Consider the following 6,000-nt stretch of genomic DNA (forward strand, 5'->3'; position numbering starts at 1 on the left):
TGTCTGCAGAAATCTGAGATTCAGAAAAGCAAATGTAAACCCCAGTGTGCTGTGGGTAACAGCCAGCCAGGAGGCATGTCAGAGTCCAAATGGCATCCTGAGGCAAACATGCATGCTGTTAACTATGCCACTTTGGTTCATGGGAAGAAGTAAACTCATAATAATAATAGTGCTTTGTCAGTCATTTGTTTTTTTCCAAATCTAAACTGCAGCTGATGTATCTTACAGTGCTATAGAAGCTAGAATGCATTGGAAAAATTTCCTGATCCACCTCAGTGTGAGTACAGCCAAGAAAAACTGTTCACTGCAAAGGAACAACTTGATTTAAATTTTGCATTTAAAGCTACACCTGCTTTCAGCTCAAACTTTTATATTTCACAAGTATCAAGAGGCAAAGAGAAGCCTCCTTTTAATTTTGTGTCCCAGCCTGATTTCCCTTTAGCCTATCTCCCTGCTTTCCCACTCTGGAGCTGGGCAGAAACCAGCATGGAGAACGGTGAGGTCACCCTCTGCACCCACAGGAGTCCCCACAGCCAAAACAGTGGGGCACCATCTCCATTGGAGCACCCAGTCTGGATCATTCTCCTTTGCAACACTGACTGCAGCTGTCTTCGGATCTGACACTCAGCAGAAACTAAACACAACTGCTGCAACGTCAGAAGTCAATCATGATGGATTAATTAAATAGAAGTTAAACTGCTGTCATCCCTCTTCATTCCTTCTCATCAGGACATCTTCCTCCTTCATCTGCAGCAGAGTTCAGCTGAGGCAGAGCAGAATGCAGACATGTAGCTTGCACAGCATCAGTGGGAAGTAGATGTGGGTACATCTATGTATATACACAAAGACATATGTTTTAAATAGATGTATATACATAGATATATATACACACACACTGAATAGTTGTCACTATAAATAAATAATGTAAAGAAATGCCATATTTACAGATAAATCATAAGCTCTTGCTCTCCAGAATCTAAGCAGCTTTTCTGTATAATTCGGGGGGGGGGGGGCGGGGGAAGGAAAATATGGCTGTATCGCCACCTGGAGGATCCGTGTGTCCTTATCTGTGTGTCGTGACCGCCTACGCAGGACGGGATGTGTGTGGTGTCTCTGAGCACAAGGGTTTAATTGTAGAGGAATGAAGTTCCTCGCATTGAGGTTATCATTAGGGGTAAATTGAATCAGCTAATTGTTTAGTTACACCTTTTATCAGTCTTTGTACCAGAATAAATAGCTCCAAAGCCTAGACACTTTGTTTATTACTGTGCTCTACAGATGATGTGTCTGTGCCTTCAGAATAAATCCTGTGTGTCTCCTCTTGCTTGAAGGAAGAGGCAGGAGGGATGATGTTGGCAATGGAAGGGGTCAGAATTCAATGCTTCTTTTCAGCTTTTTTTTCCCTTTGACTTTGACTCGCAGTTTTAGGACCCTTCTAAATTTTAGTGTTAGGAAAATGGGAAGAAAGCTCTATTTCAAAACCAAAAATTAATTCTAAAATTGAACCTGTTTCATTCACCCTGAGGAGATCTAAAAGCCTGAAATAAAATCCAGCCAAAGCCATTAAGTATTCTCATGCAGACTCTTCCCCCTCCTCCCTGCTGCCAGGGAAGAAATGGTTCCTTTAGTAGAAATGATCCAAGAATGAGGCGTAATATCCCTTGGACTACAGAAAGCATGACCATCCCAGCATGGGCTGCACAAAATGGACCCATCTTCCATTTATATATTTACAGGGACCTCAGCAGTGCTGTCCTGGTGCACTGAGGATTCTGCAGCCACAGTATTGCTGCAGAATGTCAGGAAGGGACACAGCCCTCATCACACTGCCCTCCTCAACTGAATGAAACAGCTTTTTCATTTCTCTGACAGCTGATGAAGATCCGTCCTGAGGATGGTTTCACTGTGTACCAAGGATGAACAGTGGGGACCTGTGGATATCTTCTCCTTACCAGGTGTGAAATGGGTGTTCTGGGTCCAGGAGCCTGGTCAATAGAGAGAGGCAATACCCACAAAACTGGTAAATGCAGTACACGGAGCACCCTGAGCCTTTCCCAGGCAAGGAAAGAAACGACTGCCATTTCCCAGAGCAGGCACTGGGCTTTGCAGGCCTGCCAGAACTGTCGCAGAGTGGCACCAGCCCAGCAGGGAGCACCCCAGCAGAAGCATTCAGCCATGCCAGCCGGGCAGACGCGTCCGTGTGAGCTCCTGCCCTGCCGCGGGTCAGCACTCGGGATTCAGCAGCCGAGGGTAGATAACTCATACAGGAGCTGGAGCAGAGTGTGCCCCAAATAATGCTGCCTTTCTAGCTCTGCGCAGAGGGAGAGAAACAAAGAGAGGAAGGGCAGCGTTTTCCCCGCTCTGCTCCTGCCCCGGCGGGGACGCACGGGCGGTGCCCGCCGCAGCGAGCCCCGGCTCCATCGGGCGGCACCGCCGGCTGCTCCGGCATCAGCCCGAGCTTTGAACTACGTGGGCATTCTTCTGTCAGGCTCCCACCCCGCGCACCTGAGCAGTTCCTGCCTCAGAATCACCACATTCTACAGATTCCTGGTCTCCTGTGCCACTGCATGGCCACACGCAGAAATGCAGGTCTGGGAAGGAGCTTTTGTGCTCTTTCCCTGCGATAACAACAAGGAGAAAAATAAATAAAATTAAGGAGGCTGTAACAGTGACAGCAAAATGATGAGCAGACACCACTTGGAATTATAAAAATTCCTAAACACACACATAGACACGTGCTCATGTGTAGGTTTTCCCATTATAATTTTTGTTGTATTATATGTTCTTGTTTGGGGAAAACTGCCTTTTAATAACCACTCTTTCACAAGAAGAAGTAACTTTAGTTCCTGATCATTAGTGAAACATTTATTTTCTTTATTGTTATGTCTGGACAGATGGCAGTCATTCCTAAATATGTCTTTATAGGACTAAAAATAATATTTTAAAAATAATGTTAGCTGAAAATAATGCTAGGTAAAGCAGTATCATGTACTGTTATATTCTAATTCCCCAGAAAACAGATGCCAGCAGCTGCAGCACAGTAGCTGAAGCGCAGCATTTCTCCTTGTGTTAACCTAGACATTGCAAGGGGGCAGCCAGCCACAAAAGATGCTTCCCTCCAATTATTGTACTTATCTAGGAAATAATCTGAAAAGGGCCATCTGACAGGTAGGATGCCATCTTTCTATTGCTAAGCAACTCCTGATATTTCAGGTGGAGTGATCAGCTTCCTGAAGAGCAGACAGCTGAATTTAAAGAAGCCTTTTTTCTTCTATATTTCTTTTGTTCTCTCTCTCTCTCGTTTTTCTTTTTCATTTTTTTTAACTACCCAAAACAACTACTGATGGTCCTATAATGACAAAAAATAGGACTGGGAAGAGCTTACTAGCAAAAGACAAGCAAAATATGAGCTGCAGACTGCAGTCAATATGACAATGTTGATAATGATGGCACAAATGACCTCCCACTGTAGCTGACAGTGATGGTAAAGAAAATTAAATGCACCACTCTAAGCAGAAAATGTGGATTGGAGAGAAAAAGTGAGAGAAAAGTGGGAGGCAGACTATATCTTCTTTACATCATGCCTTTCTATTCCTTTTCTAACATTTGGTTTTACTTTCTCTCTTTCTTCTAGCCCTTATCTGGCAACAATTCAGCAGCATATGTGTTGTGATTCAACATGTACTTTACCTGCTTTTGTTGCTTGCTAAGATAAGGCCCTTAGTGCTACCTTCTTGCTGGTTCCTTGTTTTCCTTTCTCCTTGTCTCTGGGGTCACAGGTGCTCTTCCAACAGCTCTCGCTTAACTAAGCAGGTATATTTTAAATTGACAGTGTATCTCTAGTGGTGTCTTGAAACCAATTGTTTACACAGTGGTACTTTTCAGTATGACAAATGTACCTACAGCGCTCTGTCTCATGTTGGCTGTTTTCTCCTTGAACCTTTGTGTTACAGCATGCAGAAAGCAGTTTCTTGTGGATGCAGGGGTTGCCTTATTCTTTTTTTTCCTGACCAGAGAACTATGATGCCCACACTGATTTCCAGTCGATGCAGATCGCAAAGGACTCAGTCAAAATTTTCTCCAAACAGGTCCAGATCTTAGATCAAGTTCCCCCACCAGAGAATAGAGGGCATAGCACAAGATCTTCCTTTTCCTGCTTGCCCTCTGCCTTCTCTGTCTGGATACTACAAGGTCAATCCATAATCAAGAAGCTCAGTTTAACCTCTTGAACTCAGTGACCACTCAGCAGACATCATGCTATAAATAAGGATATTCTTTCCCACTTTCCCAGCCTCAAGCACATACTGAAGATACAACCTAATTCAAACATGCTAGTGCTTAATTTAATCCATTGTCTCTCATCAGTAGCAATACAGAAATTTTCAGATGCCCATACAGATGTTGAGCAGAAATGATTTTACTGAGCAAGGTCAGAGCTGGAATGAAAAAATGCTCACACAGGACGTATTTGCAGTTATCTTTCCAGTTGCAATGAGTGTAGATGCTAAAAAAGCTAGCAGAGAAATTTTTCCAGTTTTTCCAGCCTCCTGCGAAAGTCTCCGTTCTCACGCAAACTAGCTGAGAAATGGTTTGCTATTTTGTAAACTATTTTGCAGGTACAGGTTGTTGTGGAATACTGTGGATATCGTTTTGGTTCATTGAGAATAGTATTTTGAGAATGGTAACTATTCCTTTCAGCCAGTCACTTTGATGGCTGGTTGACCGATGGGCCAATCATGTCATTTTTCTATTGCGAACCAAGTTATATAAATGAGTTTGTAATTAATTAAATAATCACATTTGATCCTGGACTTGAATTCTGTGTCGTTTTTCTCACCGTCCCTCTGGACAACAGTGACAAATGAGTACCTGGAGTGAGTATGGCTTGAGTTTTACTGCTCTTTCTCTTTTTTGTGAATGAAGGTAGCAAAAGCACCAGTCAGTATAAGGGTGAACACCAGCATGGTGGGCAAAGCAACTGCTGAAATTATGGTCAGTTTAAGGACAGTTTGAAAGTATATAACTGAGGTCATTTAGGCAAAGAAATAATTAACACATCAGAGAATGGTGCAAGGGAAAATTCCTGGCAGGGAGGAATCTGTAAGAAACCAGAGGGTTTTGTGGTGCAGGGTTGTCCCCTGTAGTGAATTGCCTTTATGGAACCACAATTTTCTCAACAAGGATCTCCCACAGGGGAGAAAGAAATCTTCCTTTTTTAAAAGACCTCAAAATAATTCAAGCTGTCTGCCAGTAATTAAATCCATTACACTAGCAACAGGTGGTAAAGCTGTAATTTTTTCACATCTGTTATCATTTTCATGAGTCAGTATGTATTCATTGCAAGAGCTGTGTAAACCACAGAGCAGAGAGGGCTGGGTTGATGGCTGTTATCCAGGCAGACGCTGTGCTCAGTCCTATAGTTATCTGGAGAGCAGAGCTGAGGGGATGTGAGAATATGTGGTAGGCAGGAAGGGATTTGGGCAGGATTCCAAAGGGTAGGAAGGCAGGGATTTAAAAGGGAGTGAAAAGATTTCATAGGTTCTTTCTAGAGAAGAGTAAGAAAGAAAAAGTGAGCCTTGGTTGTGTTTAGAGCATTAGCTTGATATACCTTCCCTAACACAGACTTTGTGTGTGGTCTGGAATATATTCCTTGGTTGTTCCAGCTTAGTAAATTTAAAAACTAAAATCACTGGGAAATTTCATAGTTGCTGAGGGCAACAGGCATAGGACAGCTCATATGTATGTAAGTGAATTTATCACAGTCTCCAAACCACAATGCATTTGTGCAAAGTGGTTGCTGGGAATAGTGTGCCATGGTGAAGAGGTCTGAGTATGTTGCAAGAAGAATTCTATTGAAGAGCTTACTAAGACCGAGAACTGCATTTAATGCAAAGAACACATGGAATGGCCACAGCTCTGGGTTGCTCTGTAATGCAGCAGGTTGTACATATCACTAGGAAAGAATCCTGCTACTGGAATGTGCAGTGTCCTCACTGCTCT

General features: G+C 43.1%; 1 protein-coding gene across 4 annotated transcripts in view; it reads left to right on the forward strand.

The window, feature by feature from the left end:
• Positions 1-4,817, forward strand: part of DAW1 (dynein assembly factor with WD repeats 1) — a 247,791-nt gene extending 242,974 nt beyond the window's left edge. For 3 of the 4 annotated variants that reach the window (XR_006018445.1, XR_006018444.1, XR_006018442.1), the window contains one exon: positions 1,873-4,817. The gene's annotated coding sequence lies outside the window, so the exon portion shown is untranslated. Of the gene's footprint in view, positions 1-228 lie in introns of all 4 variants that reach the window. The other variant, XR_006018443.1, reaches the window with a different exon arrangement.
• The last annotated feature ends 1,183 nt before the right edge of the window (positions 4,818-6,000 follow it).

This window comes from Corvus kubaryi, unplaced genomic scaffold (genome assembly GCF_017639235.1).
Source record: "Corvus kubaryi isolate FWS band 111438036 unplaced genomic scaffold, C.kubaryi_AGA036_p1.0 37397, whole genome shotgun sequence".
NCBI classification, from domain to species: domain Eukaryota; kingdom Metazoa; phylum Chordata; class Aves; order Passeriformes; family Corvidae; genus Corvus; species Corvus kubaryi.